Genomic DNA, 18,569 nt, shown 5'->3' on the forward strand with positions numbered 1-18,569 from the left:
GTAAAAATCCCATGTCGCCAATCCCAAAAAAAACACACAGGAGGTCCATTATTATTATATCGTGGAGCAGACGTGTTTACAAATCAATCCCAGTGTTATTAACATTATTTTGTGAAAGCCGCAGTTTTGCACTGCAATTTTTTTGCTGGGCAGGAGATAAATGCTTGCGGAAGTGATAATGACTGAGTGAAGTGAACGAGGATCAAGTGTTCTATTACTGATGGAATTGGCCGAGAACGCTGAACCGCCTGAATCAACCTCAAACACTGAACTGCTTAACACGGTGCTTCGAGAGCCTGTAAACAGGTTGCTCAACTTCCGTCACGAGAAAGCGTTCACAACGTGCAGTGGGAGACTTTTGGAGAGATGGTGACAAGAATCCGCCATACCCGTCTTGACGATCTGATCTTCGAGCTAAAGGATGGAGTGATTCCGATTTTCAGAGCCTCATAGAGGAGTCTGTTGGTGAAACCGGACAAGTGAGTGTGCTGAATCGGTCGGAAACAGTAGAGTGCCGCGATGTTTACGTGGAGACCAAGGCAGAACAGGCGGTGACAGCCTTCAGGCACCAATTCGATTGTGGAAGCATCCTCTTGGAGGCGAAGCTAAGACCATCAAACAACGGTACGCAGACGGCATATGTAAAAATGGATGGGGATTTAGCAGCGAAGGTGGTACGTGCTGGAACGGTAGACTGGTCCAGCTGCCCGGTACGGATCCTACCGCCTAACAGGAGATGTTGGACAACAGACCAAATCTCCCGCGATTGTAAGGGACCTGATCGGACCAATCTCTGTCTCCGTTGTGGAGAGGAAAGTCACCAGACGCGCAGCTGCCACAATGCTCCGAAGTGTGTACTTTGTGCTCCTGGCGTAAATGCACACCAAATCAGTGGGCCCCTTTGCCCGGCGGTGACAAAAGCGAAACCATGGAGATAGTGCAGGCCAACATAAACCACTGTGAGTTAGCGCAGGACCTACTGTGCCTGGCGATAGCAGAAGAACAGGGTGACGTCGCGTTAATCTCAGAGCCTTATCTTACCCCGAGAGACAACAGCCGCTGCGTAACAGACCGGACAGGCCTGGCTGCTATCTGGACGACGGGCAGATTCCCCATACAGAAAGTAGTCTCGTAGGACTTGGAGGGTTTCACCATCGCCATTGTGAACGGAGCCTATTTCTGCAGCTGTTACGCCTCACCCAGCTGGGAACTGGAGAGATTCAGCACAATGTTGGATAACCTCGTTGATGCACTTGGCGGGTGCAACCCAGTCGTCGTTGCCGGGGACTTCAGCGCTAGGGCGGTTGAGTGGGGTAGCCGGAGGACCAACAGCAGAGGAGAAGCGGTACTCGAGAGCCTCTCCCAACCTCCCAATGAGGTGCTGGGCAACGATGGTAACACTCCCACGTTCAGGTAACACTGAATTGGCGAGTGAGCGAGGCGTATACTCTCAGCGACCACTGCATGCTACAGTACACTAGTGATGCGCGTTCCGGAATAATCCTGGTAGGTTCGTTCCGTTCCTTACAGTGAACGATCGGAATTAGGTTCAAAATTTTGAACCCTTGAAATTTGGTTGGCTCACGGCCAGCAGGAACAGTCGTTCGCTCTGCAGGCCAGCTGTTAGCGCCAGGAGTTGTGCATACGCTGAAAGCTGGCGTTGGTGTCCAGCAGCCTGGCGTTGGTATGACAACTACATCAGTTTCGGTGTCAGCGCCTGTTGCTGTGCCTGTTGTTGCGCGACCGCTTGGACAGGCCCTCCGCGTTGGTGCCCAGCAGCCGACGACAACTGCATCAGTATCGGTGTCGACGACTGTTGTTGTGCCTGTTGTTGCGCGACCGCTTGGACAGGCCCTCCGCGTTGGTGTCCAGCAGCCGACGACAACTGCATCAGTATCGGTGTCGACGTCTGTTGCTGTGCCTGTTGTTGCGCGACCGCTTGGACAGGCCCTCCGTGTCGATGAACACCAGCCGACGACAAATTCTGCGCTAACGGTTGTAGCGTCGGACCCAACGTTAACTGCTATTTTGGCTAAAGTGAACGACATGGACAAACGTTTGTTAAAACTGGACGTACGCTCCTCTTAGTCAATAATTATGCTAAACAATATAACAGAAACGTTGCAACCGATGAGGGGCATTAGGAGAAACGCCCAATATTTCCCACTCCAATTAATTTCTAATTTGGAGGAGATGAATGCGTATGAGGCGAAGTTGGGGAAAACGACTTCGTCTTCTTTTCTTACGTGCAAAGATTGGATGTCGAGATCGTAAGCCAAGATGCCCCCAACAGGATGCACGAAGCAATTGATCTCATGTTCGATAAAAAATTTCTCCCGAATTGCACCTGGGGAGGATCTTCAGGGAAAAAGATTGCTTTTCAACACTACGGGAATATTATACGCTGCATTAAATCTGTTGCCACTAACACCGCGGGAATACAAGTTAACGACGAGTACGTGGAGCATTTTTTAAAAATGAAACTTATACATGCCAATGTCAGAACAAACATACCCTGTGGGCAAAGCTACTCAAATTCACTCGATTTTAGCATGTCGACTCTGTCTCTCCTTCAGTTGAAAAATGCTCGTGCTCCTTCTTCTAGTCCTTCGCTGTTGAAATGAACCGTCTCCTGCGACGCTCTACCTCTGTCTTCCCGCACTGTGCCCACACTCTATATTCGACAAGCGCGGCGCGCACGAGTTTGTGGGTCCGTTGCGGATGGCTTAGCGGAGGGGTTAAGCGATAACGAGCGGAGAAGTGCACATACGCAAGCACACAGGTAGCGACGCCGTAGATCGTGTTCAGTTTGTGTTATCGTTTTGCAGCGAAAGACGCGTGCCGAGAAGCCATCGATAAAATGCAATATATTTGCTTCAATTCTTTATAAAAGGTAGGTAAATGTGTTGAATTTAGCAGTGTTATGTCAGCTACTTGCTAATAATTATTTTAATTGCAGTTCAACACCACATTTCGAGCGGAATTAAGGAGTACTATCATCTCGCCGTGTTTTCGATGCAACGAAAAATCGCTGATTGAGGACACCTTGGAGCACACTAGCAGTTAATTGGAGTGTTATAAAGAGTTTATGGTTAGAAAAATGAATTTACTGTATAGAATGTTATAAAAAAGTGAGAATAAAATGCTGTGAAAAAAATATTTCGTCGTCTTACTACTTTTTTTTGAACACCACTGTACCATTTCGAAGAGAAATCAAATCAAAACACTAGTGACGTCACGATCGTGTAGTTCATTTCGCCTTGTTTTGGTTGTACCTCTAAAGCCAGAACAAAGCGAGAACAAGGCCAAAATTTTGTATGGGATTCTCTCTCAAATTGCTCACAGGGTAGAACCTAATAAAAAAACATACTGTCACCCAAAAAGGAAACATACATAGACTTAAGCGGACAATAATAATTTATTTTAACATTTGTGTCGGCGCCTACAGTTAGGCAACTTGATTTCAACAATAATTTGTGCGTATGTGTGTAATGTAAATATGTAAATGTGAATAGGGAACTAGGATAGATGTAAGTGAATTATAATATAGAAATTAGTCTAAGTTGAATCATCACCGTGTTCACATCATCATCCATCGAATCTTTATCCGAACGAGCTATCGAACAATTTGACAACACTAATACTAGCCGACTTTTTGTAATTGTTCTCTCTTCTCTCTACCTGTGATTTTGACCTTAGGATAAGTTATTTTATCTTATAATTTTGACTAAAATATACATGACAACTTACAGACTATATTTTTTTCCATCTAACTCATCATTTAAACGTTCATAGAAACATTAACTTCTAACCAACAATGTAGATACAATGCATTGTGATGGTGCTTTTTACTCTTTAACATAAACATGAGTGATTATTATTTTAAATATTGTAAGAGTCCGGTTTTTTCTCCAATCGCTACTTTATTCTGCGATAGTTTTCAACCGACTGACTCAATGTTGATTCAAGTAACCGTTCGATCCTTGCATACAAACAGGACCCACTGTCAGTTTACATTTTTTCGAATCTAACTGCTACAACTCGACCATCCTGATCCCTTTCTTCGCCCTCGAAGAATTAATTAATCATCCTCATCGAATCCTAAAAGCTCTTGTTCTTCCTCGGATTCCAATGTTTCTATTTCGAGGTTATCTTTATCTGATAAAGTTCTGTAGAGTTTCATGTTCAACGGATCAAAAATACCTTCAAACTTCTTTCCGGTAACCTGAAATCCTTCAACATCCGATATGACGTATCGATTTCTGTCTAGTACTTTTTTTACAACATACGGTCCCTTAAATTTAGCACTCAGTTTGCAATTTTCGCCCGCCTGTTTTGGTTTCCTAACAACCACGAGGTCTCCTACCTTGTAATAGGTGTCGCTTGTACAATGCTTGTTGTATTGTCTCTCGTTGTACTCCTGTTTAGCCTTTATAACATCAGATGCCCGATCTCGTAAGTCTTCCAAATCCCTTTCTTGGACATTCAACAAGTCCTGTAAATATTGGGTAAGATCTCCAGTGAACTCTTTCTTTTGCTGGTATTATTGCTGGCGGATTATCAATGGACCTGTTAATCGTATTGTTCAAAAGGTACTCTATTTCGGCTAGTAATATATCCCAATCTTTAGACTTTTCTTCGACTAACTTAGCTAAAAGAGGAATAATCGTTCTATTATAACGCTCGATTTGTCTGTTGACATTTATCAAAATGTGTTTGATACCATGAGAAATCATCATCTTCTCAAAGTTCTCGGACGTAAAACAAGTGTCTCTGTCTGATATGACAACTTGGGGTGCTGAGTAGACTACTATGTACGATTTAAAATACTTATTCACCTCTCGGGAGTTCGTTGTTTTAGTGGCATACAGCTTGAGATATTTTGTAAATCCATCGCAAATCGCAAAAATATACTTATTTGCACTACGAGTAGTTTCTAATGGTCCTACATGGTCTATATGTACCATTTCGAATGGAAGTTTAGGTTTCGGAATGCTATTTAGTTTGCTATCATACCGTTTGTTCTTCGGGTTATAGCTGATGCACACAACGCACGACCTAATATGATTTTGCAACTTCTCATTCATTGCTGGGATCCAATAAACGCGCCTTATCATCTCAGCTACCTTGTCCCTACCAAAATGTCCAGTTTCGTTGTGATGTTTGTAAATAATTGATTCTTCCATGTTCTCCGGCACATATAATAACGATTTCTGACCGTGAACCTTATAAAGTATTCCATTTCGGATTTCATATCCGGTTGTGTCACCATTTTGAACCTGAACAAACTTGCGGAATTCGGATGCTGAATTTTCTTTCTAATAGTTACCGTACGATTGGCGGGATTTTTAAGCGAAGAAGAGGGATTTTGTTTATTTGTTTTTCCTTTTATAACCTTTTCTCTGAGTGCCCACTGAGTGCCACCGGCACTCACAATACGACAGTTGCTGAAACTTGACGAAACCAGCAAACTGTCGGTTTATACCACTATTGTGATTCTTGTGTAAACAGAACCCTTTCGATTATGTCCTGACTTTTGTTATCTTTTAACTGATCTATGTATAATGCATTTTCAAATAGTTCCGAATTCTTGTTATCGTTTCCCTCTAATAAATGTTTATGCGAGAGAGTGCATCCACATGTTTCATGTGATCTCTTGCTCTATGAACTATTTCATAATCATATTGTTCCAAAAATAATGCCCATCTACTTATCTTCGGGTTGATATCCTTTTTTCTAAGGTGGCTTTAAGAGAATTACAGTCCGTAACGATTTTAAAATGAATTCCAAATAAGTAAATTCTGAATCTCTGTATGCTATAGATTACTGTCAGAGTTTCCAATTCAAAGCTGTATAGTTTAGCTTCCGCCGTAGTAGTCTTTCGACTGAAGTACATTACAGGATGAAACTGCTTGTCCTTCGATTGCCTTTGCATGATTATACCACCGTATCCGCTGCTTGACGCATCTGTATGCAACTGTGTTTCTGCAGTATGTGAATATAAACACAATATAGGCTTCTCTACTATTGTAGTATTTTTTAACCTATTAAATGCTTCGAGATGTTCCTTTTGGAAAATATAGTTAATCGTATCTTTCGTGAGATTATAGAATGGTTCGGCTATTTTGTTAAATCCCTTAATAAACTTCCTGAAATAACTGACCAATCCAATAAATCTTTGCAAACTTTTACGAGTAATTGGAACTGGGATATTTCTGATTGATTCTATATGTCTTTCCGATGGTTGTAGTTGATTGTATCCTATCTCGTTACCTAGATATTCAATTCTGGTTTTGACAAACTTGCATTTAGCTGTATTGATTTTAATGTGATTATCCCTTAGATTATTAAAGAGTTCTTTGAGAATATTCATATGAGTTTCCAAATTTTCTGTGGCAACCAAAATATCGTCCATAAATACTATCAATTTTTCTGATCTTATCATCGGTTCAAGAATTTTCGTTATGTACTTTACGAATATGGCTGGTGAGTTTGCATATCCAAATGGTAGTATATTGAATTCAAATTGTCCATCCGCCGTGACAAAAGAGGTAAATTTTTGCGAATGATCTTCGATGTCCACGTGATAAAACCCGTTTTTCAAATCTAGTGCCAAGAAATAGTTTTTTCCCTGTAACTTCGCAATTTGATCTTCTATTAGCGGTAGTGGGAAATGCATACGCTCCACTAACCTATTGAGCGGTTTATAATTCACGCACATTCTATAAGTTCCATTTCGTCTCTTTGTCAATACTACTCTGCTGGTGTACGGAGAATCACTTTCTCTTATTATTAATTTCTGTAATAAGTCTTGAACAATTTTGTTCAGCTCATCTTTTTCCACAAAACTGAACCTTGCCGGATTCGCAGTGAAGTATTTATCTTCTCTCAATTTAATTTCACATTTATACTTCAATTTTGGCTCTCTTGGTTTAACTCTGTAGAGATACTCATTTTTGTACAACTTTTCCACTTCCTCCTTTTCTTTTCGCGTCATGTCAGTGTCTCCCACATCCAATTCCGTTTCTTCGCTCATGGTTAGTACTTCTTCCATATTGTCAACTAATTCTCCAAATTCCTGTTTTAGCAAATAAGAACATTCCTGCTGTTGACCTGTAGTATTTACCGCTTCCATACTAATGGTGATAATATTGTTCATTTTTAAAAAATCTCTTCCAAGAATTATATCCGATATGGTCTTTTCCGGAACCACTATGAAATACGCCGAAAATTCTCTGCCTTGCATGGTGAGCGTTGTGTTCAAAGATCCCAATTCATCCCAAAGATCCCAAAGATCAGCAATTCATAGATATCGCTGTATTTTTTCACCATAATGCTGGGGTATCGGATAATCCGAGGATTATCCTCGGATGATGTAGGAAATTATGGCTTGTTCGCTCACTTTCCCCGAAACACCGATCGCGTTCACTCTGAATACGTATTGTTCGTACGATTCTTCTTTGGCTTTCGTCACTCTTTGCAATTCCATGTGCCCCTCTGCCTCGTTCCGCTCATCCGGGAACGCTTTCTTCGTGGCTACGCAGAATTCCGAGAAATTGCTGATTCTGCTTCGGAACCCATCATACCACGATTTAGCTGCTCCTTCTAGGCGGCAACTGGCGTACAATAGCTTAGACCGGTCCTGCCACTCATAGAACCGCGCGTAATGTTCTATCGTTTCCAGCCACAGATTCACCTTTGAACCTCTTCGAAACTCAGGAATCAATGCACGCAATTACTGTGGGTGCGGCAACCGTTCATTACTGAGAAACGCTTTGTTCTCTAAAACCATTGAGTGCTCAATACGGGTCGAGCAACTTTGGCGCTGCTCTTGGATTTGTCGTATACGACGAACGACAACGACAAGTTTTATGGGTGCTCTAGAATTTGTCGTCACACAAACTGTCAAACAGAAAAGGAACGTCAAACCGTAATAATAAGAAGAAAAACATCAAATCATCAAACATACAAAACCAACAATAAAGCGTCCTCAAATCTGAGTTCCATTGCCTAAACTTGTTAGACTGGCCGCTTTAATTAAAATTCAGTTAGAAATGATGCACATTGGACAACTTGCGTCCATTTAATTTCTGCTGCAACAATTTGTTCTGTTCTGACAACCAAGATGCATGTTTTGAAAGATGTGCCTACGACAAGTTTTACGAGGTTTATAGAAAAAACAAATTGATTTGTATAACGACAGATGTATGATCATGTTTTACAGGATTTGACAGAGCACCTCCATACAGCTCCATACGTTTGTATTTGTCGTTCGTCGTATACGACAAATCCCAGAGCAGCGCCTTTCTGGGCTGTCTTGGCGGCGGCCTGCTCGTTTCGGTGCCATTTTGCACGTCGTTTATTATTAGGTGTATTAATGTGTTCGTGCGGTTTTGGTATTAATGCTCCCATTTATTTATTACATATTTATTGAATCTGGCAACACTGCCAATTTGAAGTGTCATTATTGGGCTACAATATCCACTATCTGTCATTTTGATAAATAGTAAATAACATAGTATCTGCGAGCACCGAACATGGCATCATTTGTACCAAATAATGTGTTTTTGCGGGGAGTTTTGCTTCATTATTTCAATATGAAGAAAAAGGCTGCCGAAAGTCATAAAATTTTGGTAGACGTGTATGGTGACCATGCTCTAGCTGAACGAACGTGTCAGAAGTGGTTTGCACGGTTCAAAAGTGGCAATTTTGATTTGGAAGATGAGGAGCGTTCCGGAGGACCACGAAAGTTTGAGGATGGAGAATTAGAGGCAATACTGGATGAAGATCCATCACAAAACCAAAAAACACTTGCACAGACACTGGGAGTGGCTCAGCCAACCATTTCTCTTCGATTAAAAGCAATGGGAATGATCCGGAAGGTGGGAAATTGGTTGCCCTATGACCTGAAGCCAAGAGACGTCGAACGCCGTTTGTTCACTTGTGAACAACTGCTCCAAAGGCAAGATCGGAAGGGATTTTTGCATCGAATAGTGACTGGTGATGAAAAGTGGGTACATTACGATAATCCAAAACGTCGTGCAACGTATGGATACCCCGGACATGCCACATCATCGACAGCCAAGCCGAATATTCATGGCGCGAAGATCATGCTGTGTATTTGGTGGGACCAGCTGGGTGTGGTGTATTATGAGCTGCTACAACCAAACGAAAAGATCACTGGGGAGGTCTATAGACGACAATTGATGCGTTTAAGCCGTGCTTTGAAAGAAAAAAGACCACAATACGCCGATAGACACGACAAAGTCATATTGCTACATGACAATGCCAGGCCACATATAGTGGTACCGGTTAAAAATTATTTAAAAACACTCAAATGGGATGTCCTACCCCACCCGCCGTATAGCCCAGACATTGCCCCTTCTGATTACTATTTGTTCCGGTCGATGGAACACAGCCTGGCTGACCAGCAGTTCCATAATCACCAAGAAGTGCAAAAATGGATGGAGGATTGGTTAGCGGCCAAACCGCCATCTTTTTTCCGCGACGGGATCAGAAAGTTGCCTGAAAGGTGGAAGAAGGTTGTGGAAAGTGACGGACAGTATTTTGAAAATTGAATAAATTACCATTTCGCCAAAACAGAGCCCAAAACTTTGGTTAAAAACCGCACGAACACATTAATACTCCTAATATAATCACACGCACGTGTCTTTTCTGCGCAGTTACACTTCACCCCGCTTCACCCTCTATTAGATGCTTTACTCCCGGTCATACTTTCGGTACTTTTGGGCAGATCCCACTTCTGAACTGTAAGAGTCTGGTTTTTTCTCCAATCGCTGCTTTATTCTGCGATAGTTTTCAAACGACTGACGCCTGTTCATGAATATTGATTCAAGTAACCGTTCGATCCTTGGATATAACCAGGACCCACTGTCAGTTTACATTTTTTCGAATCTAACCAAAGTCTGTAGAGTAATGAGGTCGCGGATTAGGCTTTGTTGACATTGCCATCTTGGATTTTCATTTTGACAGTTAGACGTCCTTGGCTATGTATTGGTGAATTGTTTACTGAGCAAATTTCAGCGCTCGTAGTTTTGGCGACAGTCGTTGCAACGTTAAAATGTGGGGAATATATGCACTATTCCATAAATTTCCATTGCGCATTGTATTACACGATAATCACACTATTAAAAGATTTCGTTTTAAAATAAAATCTACAACAATTAACCGTAGGATGTCTTGAAACAAAATCATGTTTACACGAGCAGCTGAAGCAGCCTCCAAAACAACCGTACACATACAACTACACAACACCGTGTAGGAGCTTCGGACACCTATCTGTCATTTTTATTTTTCATTGTTATTCCAAGAGCTGCCAAAACCCCTCTATTACGAGACCTCATTACTCTACAGACTTTGATCTAACTGCTAGAATATTTTCTTTCTTTCTTACAGAGTGTGCCATTGTCAACACGAATTAAGCATATGGCTGTGATATGATGATTATTTGTTATTTGTAGCAATTCAATACTTACGACAAAAATAAACAAAATTCGATTTACAATTGCTTTATTATTTATTTTAAACGAAAGAGTTTTGTAATACATGTTAACAATAACATATCACTATATAACATTTAATAATAGTTATAGAATTATTGCGTTAAGGTTTGTATAATAGGGACAAATACATAACAGTTGTCATTCGGTTTGATTGCTATTAATTTACACTTAATATCTGTGGTAAAAAACATCATTTCTTGGCTGGATAAATCGCAAACATCTGCCTCATAAATATCTTTCATCATGGGTGAGCAGTGGTAGGTGTGGGATTCTGCTATTTTGTCAAATGCCTTCCCATAAATGTTAATAGTTGATCCTTCCACTTTAGCACTGCAGTATTGAACAATATACATATCTTTTGTTAAAAACCAATTTGCTAGTATACCTGGACTGAGTCTAGTATTACGATTAACATGCACTATTACTCCGTTGGTTTTGGGTTCTAAATACGGATATACGATGTTTGCACCATAGTTTGTTGCTGAAGCTGGTATTTGTTGCGAAATCCTATTAGCAGCTTGCACTAAAACCTTATGACCATTTCGAATGGATTTTTTTACATGTTGTAATTTACCTTCAAAGGGATAAGAAGAAAAAGTATTAAGAGATCCAAATCTACATACATCATCGTAAATATGCAACAAACTGTGCACATTGCTGTTGATACGATGTTCGCCATAAATAATACCAAACTCAGTTACAAACTGTCTGATCAAGCGATTCGCTTGCGGCCACTGGTCTTGGTACACATTGGAGGAAAACAGAGTTATTGCACAGTAGTATAACATAAAATGGTTGTACTCTACTTCTGGCAATTCATCCTTCAAAACGATGAAACTAGCGTAATGAAGAAACACATTAAATTCACTGCCTTTCCACAGACCGGTGTTCTTAATTGAGCGAATTTTGCGGTGGAAATCCAATGGTATTTCCACTTTATTAAGAGCCGTGTTTATCCTATTATAGGTTTCGTCCGTCCATCTACGAGACCGTCCTACTTTGGCTGCTTTCCATATCATCAACAGTGTTCGGGTTACTCCATGGTCTATCTGGTGCAGGCGATCCGCTGAAATAACGTCTTTGATGATATCGAAGTGCGGAATATCTAGAAGAGGGCTTCTTTCCCTGTGATAAGCACCATATTTCAGTGCACGGAAATCTTCATCCGTTCTTGCGGGTGCATCTATTCCCGGAAAATATACAACATGTGCTGCGTCGTGATATATTCCTTGTACGGTACATTTTTGACATCCTAGTTTGTGGTTATAGTAGGCAACACCTGAAAGAGTAATCGATATGAATGTTTTGCTCAACATACATGTGTTTTCAATTTACCTTTTATCAATGCTCGTGCAGGCGAGTCTGCGATGAAAGTTCTTACGCTTACTGCGATAAGTTTGTTGGCTATTTCGATACCATTCTGTATCAAATCTTTGAGCTCTTCTACAAGTGGCCGAAGATACTCCTCCGCGCTTTTAGGTTTGTCTTCCCCATAGAAATTTCCAATCATCAACACAGGAGTTTCAGGCATTTCTTGAACGGTCATCAGTATTGGCCAAAACTGCTTACGCGAGCTCTTGTGTAGAGGAAGTCCATTAATGGAGAAGTTTAATGAGAAGGAATTAACTGTTGGTTGAAAATCGCTGTAAAAATATAAACAAAAATAATTAGCTTTCCAAAGTTACGTTTGCATTACGTTACATGTTATCAACTATTGATCTTACCGAAAATGATTTTTGAGAGTAGTTCGTATCCCCGGGTACCATAACTCTCCTCCGACGATTGGTACTATTTCTTTACCACATTGATGAGTTTTAAGCAGCGTACGTGCATCTTTGGGAAACTTGTGATTAGTTTTTACACGCAGTATTGCTAATAAACTATTGAGCGCCTTGTGCGACTGGTACGTTTTTAATGCCCAGTCCCTGATTAATTCATCGAATGACAGACCCTCGCTTGGCGATTCCTGTTTGCTGTCCAATACTATCTCAACTTCATCATCCTCATCGTCATCTATTTCATCGTACTCGTCAATATTAATCCAATCATGAACGATTTCCTCTTCCACAAATTGTTGCGGGTGTCCTTCAGAATCTGGAATGGAAATAAATAGAGGATTTAGTTTTTATCTCAACATCGTTAATAGGTTTTGAAATATGTTACTCACCACAAAACGAAACATCTTGCCTAGATGTACTGCCCTCACCAAACAATTCTCTTTCAAGATTATCATTTTCAATTTGCATTAATCTAGACATAGAGCCTGTTGTACGCAACCTTTTTCCCGACATTTTTACACTTCTATCGTACTATTGCAAAAAAAAAATCACGATTGAGAAGCACTTAATAATTTAACGTTTTCACTTTACAACTTTGTCTTCCACTTAGTAACAATCACACAACACTTTTGTATGCTACAGACTGGTGTTTCAGTTAAGAAAGTAGCACGACCGAATATTGCGACTGTACGAAAGGAATTGACAGCATAAAGTTTTGTTTGCATATTTATATGACTACAAACATGGAATAAAAGGTAGAAACTTATTTATTTACATCAAGCATACTTTCGATTGTTTCTATTACCTTTATTAATACAATAAAAAATTACCTTGGTGACGGTTTTTACCCTCCCGAGGCGTCTTCGAGCATAGATAGCATACTCTGTAGTTACGGACACATAAATAGTTACAGAATTATTTTAACTTTCTGATACCTATTCGATTTTAAATAGAAAATAAATCATTTTCGCTTCTGATGCATGGCGTACAACCGTATCGTTACAGCGTATATGTATATAGCTAGAAAATTAAAGCTATCATTATCATTAACTACTTGCGTTAGTTAATTTCAATGTTAAAAATGTTTTGATATTAGAAATGTCTTAAACGACTTTAAGACAAGATAATACTAGAAACGGCTAAATGCACTAAACCATGTTTATGATTAGCAATACTGGAAATGTACGATTCAAAATTGAAACACATCTTTTTTTAACGGACGTGTTCCAACATTTAAAAAATCATCCCGTTATGGGTTGGAAAAACCCCGAACACTTTGAGAAGGGTTTAAAAAACAGTTGCTCTCAAGGCGTTTCCAACTACAGGTATTACAGACCTAGGTATTACACCTAGAATTTTTTATACCTCATGTAAAAACGTTTCGTATGAAGGAAGGACAACGGATGAGGTAGAACACTTTGAGAAGGATATAAAAAAACAGTTGCTCTCAAGACGTTTCCAACTACAGGTATTACAGACCTAGGTATTACACCTAGAATTTTTTATACCTCATGTAACAATGTTTCGTATGAAGGAAGGACAACGTAAGCGGTAGAACACTTTGAGAAGGTTTTAAAAAAAACAGTTGCTCTCAAGACGTTTCCAACTACAGGTATTACAGACCTAGGTATTACACCTAGAATTTTTTATACCTCATGTAACAATGTTTCGTGCGAAGGTTGAACTGTTACTGTACAATATAAATAGAATAAAACCACAAGGCGAAGGTAGAAGTTACGATTTGAACATTACATACTAAACCACAATACACAACACATTACCACCCGGGTAGCAATATCAATATACCTTCTCGTTCTGTCTTATGAACAATCAAACCTGCCAAAGCGAGAAAGCATGTTGGTTTGGCTGGTTGGGCAGACAGATGAAGTGTTTACATCATATGTGCACCGGTGAAACTGCTCCGTAAAACACGCACGTAAAGCTGAGACAAAAATTAAAAATACACGTTCTCACCATTTTGTAACTTCACTTTGCTTTATAAACACTGTTCGCAACACGAAAACACTTCACTTATTGAAAATGCACCAAATTTTTATGTTTCTTACGGATCTTTACGCAGATGTTTTCAACTTTACACAATGTCAATTCTGTCAACTTTGAGCTATTTCACTCTTCAGCCAAGAATCAAAACAACCAGAGTAAGCGTTACGGTAGCTAAAGTGAGACAGAAAGATTCTGACAATTTGCGAGCGAAACGCAAGGTGTATTTATTTAGAAGGTGAATTTTTATCAATTTTGCTGGGCGCCATTGCTTAGAGGACTTATGTCAAAAGCATATGTGGGATTGTTTATAAACATTATCTGCTGGGATACATGCCTACGTACAGCACGCCGATATGTATCGAGAAACTGAGAGAAAACAACCTTGCCAAGTGTAGAAGTGTAAAACTGTCTGAACTTTATTATAAAGGAAAGTATCGACGAATAGGTTCGTTGCTTTAATATACCCAGTTCAGTTTTGTTGTCGCTATAACTTGGTAGAATTTGTGAATGATTGCGTGACAACGTATGAGTCTTAACAGCAGATTGTATTGCAGTGCGTGAAATCCGACCTCAAGACTGCGGAACCTACAGATTCAGGATCCACCAGTTGAGCTGAATGCTTGTTAAGTGACGCTGAAAAAAAATTGTGCATGTTCCTCCATCTACATTCCACCCTCTTGTCCGCTCTTCCTCTGAATACCTCTAGAAGCGTTCTGTCAAGTGGCGAAATGTCAATTTGCTCTAGACGACTTTACCTTCTATAATGTATATACCTTCAGCGAAACGTATTCTGCTGGATCGCCGCTACGGCACACATATAATAAAAAATGCGCAAGTAAAAAGCAAAGCTCACAGGCGTTCTACAGCGTTTTACCACGTTCTTCTTGCTCTTCTTCCATAATTCTCTCAAATTTGATGTCTCTTTGTTCGTAGGGTAGGTTAGGATAGTTGTACATGGTAGGTTCACGGAACTAGGTTTGATTTTTTTCACAATTTAAAAGTAGTACGAAGGAAACGCTCGTACAACGCAAGAGAGCGAAAAAGACAACACAATTCGTCACAACCCATGGGTTCGAATGTTACTTAAATTCCAAGAACGCTCGACAACTCGACGGCTCATCGCTCGGTCTCACTCTCACTACGTTCTCAGAACGGTATCCAAACGAAGTACAAAGGCTTGCAAAGAAACACGTTTAAACACGATCACGCACGTTCATGACGCTTGTGAACGCTCCGAATGTTCTGGACGGTTCATCACTCGGACCAGAAACAATTTTCAAACATCTTCGATCACGAAACACAATATGTCTTTTTGCGAACGCTTCGAACACTCTGGGCGGCTCAGCACTCGGACCAGACAATATCCTTTTTTTTCTAAAACCGCTTTCTCATTCGACGGCTCATCGCTCGGTCGAACCTTTTCACCACATTCTTAGAAGGCTATTGTTCTTTCCAATGGCTCATCACTCGATTGGGTTGCTCACTTTACCGCTAATCCTGAGATCGTACGTCTCACTTGCGCACGTAAGTAGAGCTTTTCCTTTCGATCGCGAACGATTCACAAAAAAAATTTATAACGTTAACAATTTATACGTTAACTATTTCTTTCGGACGATTTTAATGGGGAAAAATTTGATCACCGAGTTCAAAAATTGTTTATTAGACCAACGTGTGTGGCGGCGATGTAGCGATGCTGCGATGATAAAGTTTTTATTGCTATCTTTCGTCCGTCCTTGTTCGCTGTAGTGTTGGGCAATGAGATCCGGATCGGATTCTGGGATTCGATCCTTCTTCGGATCAATCCGGATTCAATCCCATATTTTGGATTGCCTGGATTCGGAGTCCAGATTGGGATCCAAAACAAGAGTCCGAATCCCGATCCTTCAGGATTCGGATCTTTCAGGATTGGGATCCTTTAGGATTGGGATCCTTCTGGATTCGGATCCTTCAGGGATTGAGACCCTACAGAGATCGGGTTCCAAAACAAGAGTCCAGATTCCAGATTCGGATCTGTCAAGATTGGAGTCCGGGATTAAGATTTAAAGCGGTTTTAACATTACAGTATAATCAGGCGCGTCTGTTCACGAACGCTGTCAAACAGTCTAGTAATGTCCCAACCAGCAAAAACCAACATGCTTTCTCGCTTTAATTTTTGTGTCAAAATAATGCAACCCACTCAACAATTTCGAAACAAATCTAGCAGAATTTTATCATGAAGAATAATGTGTTCAACGTGTTAAGGTTTATGTAAAGTTTTAAGATCGAATTTTTTAATAATTGTTATGTTCGTCTATTTATTAAATTATTTTTGTGTAATATTAATTTCAATTTTTAAGGATATAGAAGGAAAACAAGGAAAAACAAGAAAAAGGAGAAAAACAAGCTGCGTGCATATTATAGTTTTAAAATTTGTGTGCAATTATCGTATAAAAATGATAAGTTAATCAACTGTTAAACAAGTGTAGCATAAATGCTAAACAGAATTTTTTTTTCTCTTTTCTCAAGAATAATATTAATCATTCGCTACAAACACTCATTCATAATATTATTCTCCAAAACGGGGAAGGTGTAGCACATCTGCTAAACATTAAAATATCTAACATATTGGAAATCTCAAATAACACATTAAAATTCAAAGTATAGAATCGGTTAGTCGTCGGCCTGGTGGTGCATTTGATAAACGGCGCCAGTCCACACGGCCGGACCGGGTTCAAATCCCATCCGGACCGTACCCCGTAGCAAAGACTGACTATCTGGCTACGTGGTAAAAATATGTCTAGTAAGCCAGAAATGGCCGGCGTGACCTGTAAGGTCGTTAAAAGCCAAGAAGAGAGAGAGAGAATCGGTTAGTAAAATCGCGTTGGTCCTTTCCTATTTTCTTCTATTCTCATTCTGACATTTAACATAAAACATATGGCTAGGGTTTTTACGTCCTTTCTAAACACATCTGTTTTGTCCCTTTCAAGTACCTAGTTGACATATAAGAAGACCATTCATTACGTTGCATATGCAATACTTTCTCACGCTGTGAATTGCACTTGAAAAGGTTACCTAAGTTTCCATTCCTTACCCGCCTTCGCAAAGACCAACTCGACGCATGATTTATAGGCTAATGCGCATCAACCGAAAATTACAGAAATGCATTAGGAATTATTACAAGCAAATAGAAACACAGAAATAGAAACATTCGATACATAAGCCTTTATGTAAAAACCACGTACACCTACACAACTTAGAGTATAAAATAAACCAAAATTGTTAGAATGCAGTTAGTCACCAGTGGTCGATCGCAAGTTGACAGTTATCAATGATCGGTTGCACAACTGAGCATTTAGAGCAATTCTCCGTGTGATTATTTCAAGAGCATCGAGAGTCCCCCTACCCAAGGTAAGGCCTCGATGACTCCAAAGTGTAAAAGAAAGAAACTTTGCAGTGTAAAGCCGAAGTCCGTGAAGTGGTGAAAAGAAGAATAAATTTGTATATTACACAAGTTTTCGTCAGAGTTTCGTCAATAACCTACTCCGCTCGTGTCCGTCTGTCATCAAATTCCGCTACGACTGAGTTCGCTTACTTTATACAGACTTGTTTGCTACCTCCACTCGCCGAAGTTGAGTTCACGAAGGTGATCCATGCTATCTATCATTTAAAAGCTTGCAATGTTCTATTGCAGAGCAATTATTTTATCCGTGCAAGGTATGTATCTGAGAGTCTAACAAACAATAAGCTAAATACAAACTGAAAGTTGACAGACGTTAAAGGTCAAATATCCACCTTTTTAAGTTCAGTTTTGAAAGGATTCATGTAAGAGGATATTCGAAATGCAGGGGAAACTTGATAGTCAAACTAAATTTAATAATCCTATGTAGATTAAAATCAAAGGTTTTGGTTTTGGGGGTGTTGTGACTCTTATTTGTGCTCATTGTGAAAACAAGAACGTTTGTCATCTTTAGATGTAAGGATAACGACCGTATACGATTAACGTTTAAGCATTTAAACGAAGTTTTGTGGTATTGTGACAATAAAATGAATACGATTTTTACGATTTTTATTCCAGGTATTCTAATATTAAAAGTTCGTAGCATCGTAATATTGAAGTGTCGTTGCATCGTTTATTGCAACATTTTTTGTTGGATAGCGAACAGTGAACAGCTGCTGTAAGTATAGGATAATTTTTTTCATTGACAATTTAATTTGTTATATACAATATAGTTTGTTTTTTATGTGTATTTCTACAGATTGTTTCCTTTGTCAAAATGCCTGGAGA

General features: G+C 39.9%; 1 long non-coding RNA gene across 1 annotated transcript; it reads left to right on the top strand.

The window, feature by feature from the left end:
• Positions 1 to 1,766: 1,766 nt before the first annotated feature.
• On the top strand, positions 1,767 to 3,568 carry LOC125769724 (uncharacterized). The gene is made up of 2 exons (XR_007419091.1): positions 1,767 to 2,893; positions 2,960 to 3,568. It is a non-coding gene; the product is annotated as an uncharacterized LOC125769724 (long non-coding RNA).
• Positions 3,569 to 18,569: the final 15,001 nt, after the last annotated feature.

The sequence above is a fragment of the Anopheles funestus genome, chromosome 3RL (assembly GCF_943734845.2).
Source record: "Anopheles funestus chromosome 3RL, idAnoFuneDA-416_04, whole genome shotgun sequence".
Taxonomy (NCBI): domain Eukaryota; kingdom Metazoa; phylum Arthropoda; class Insecta; order Diptera; family Culicidae; genus Anopheles; species Anopheles funestus.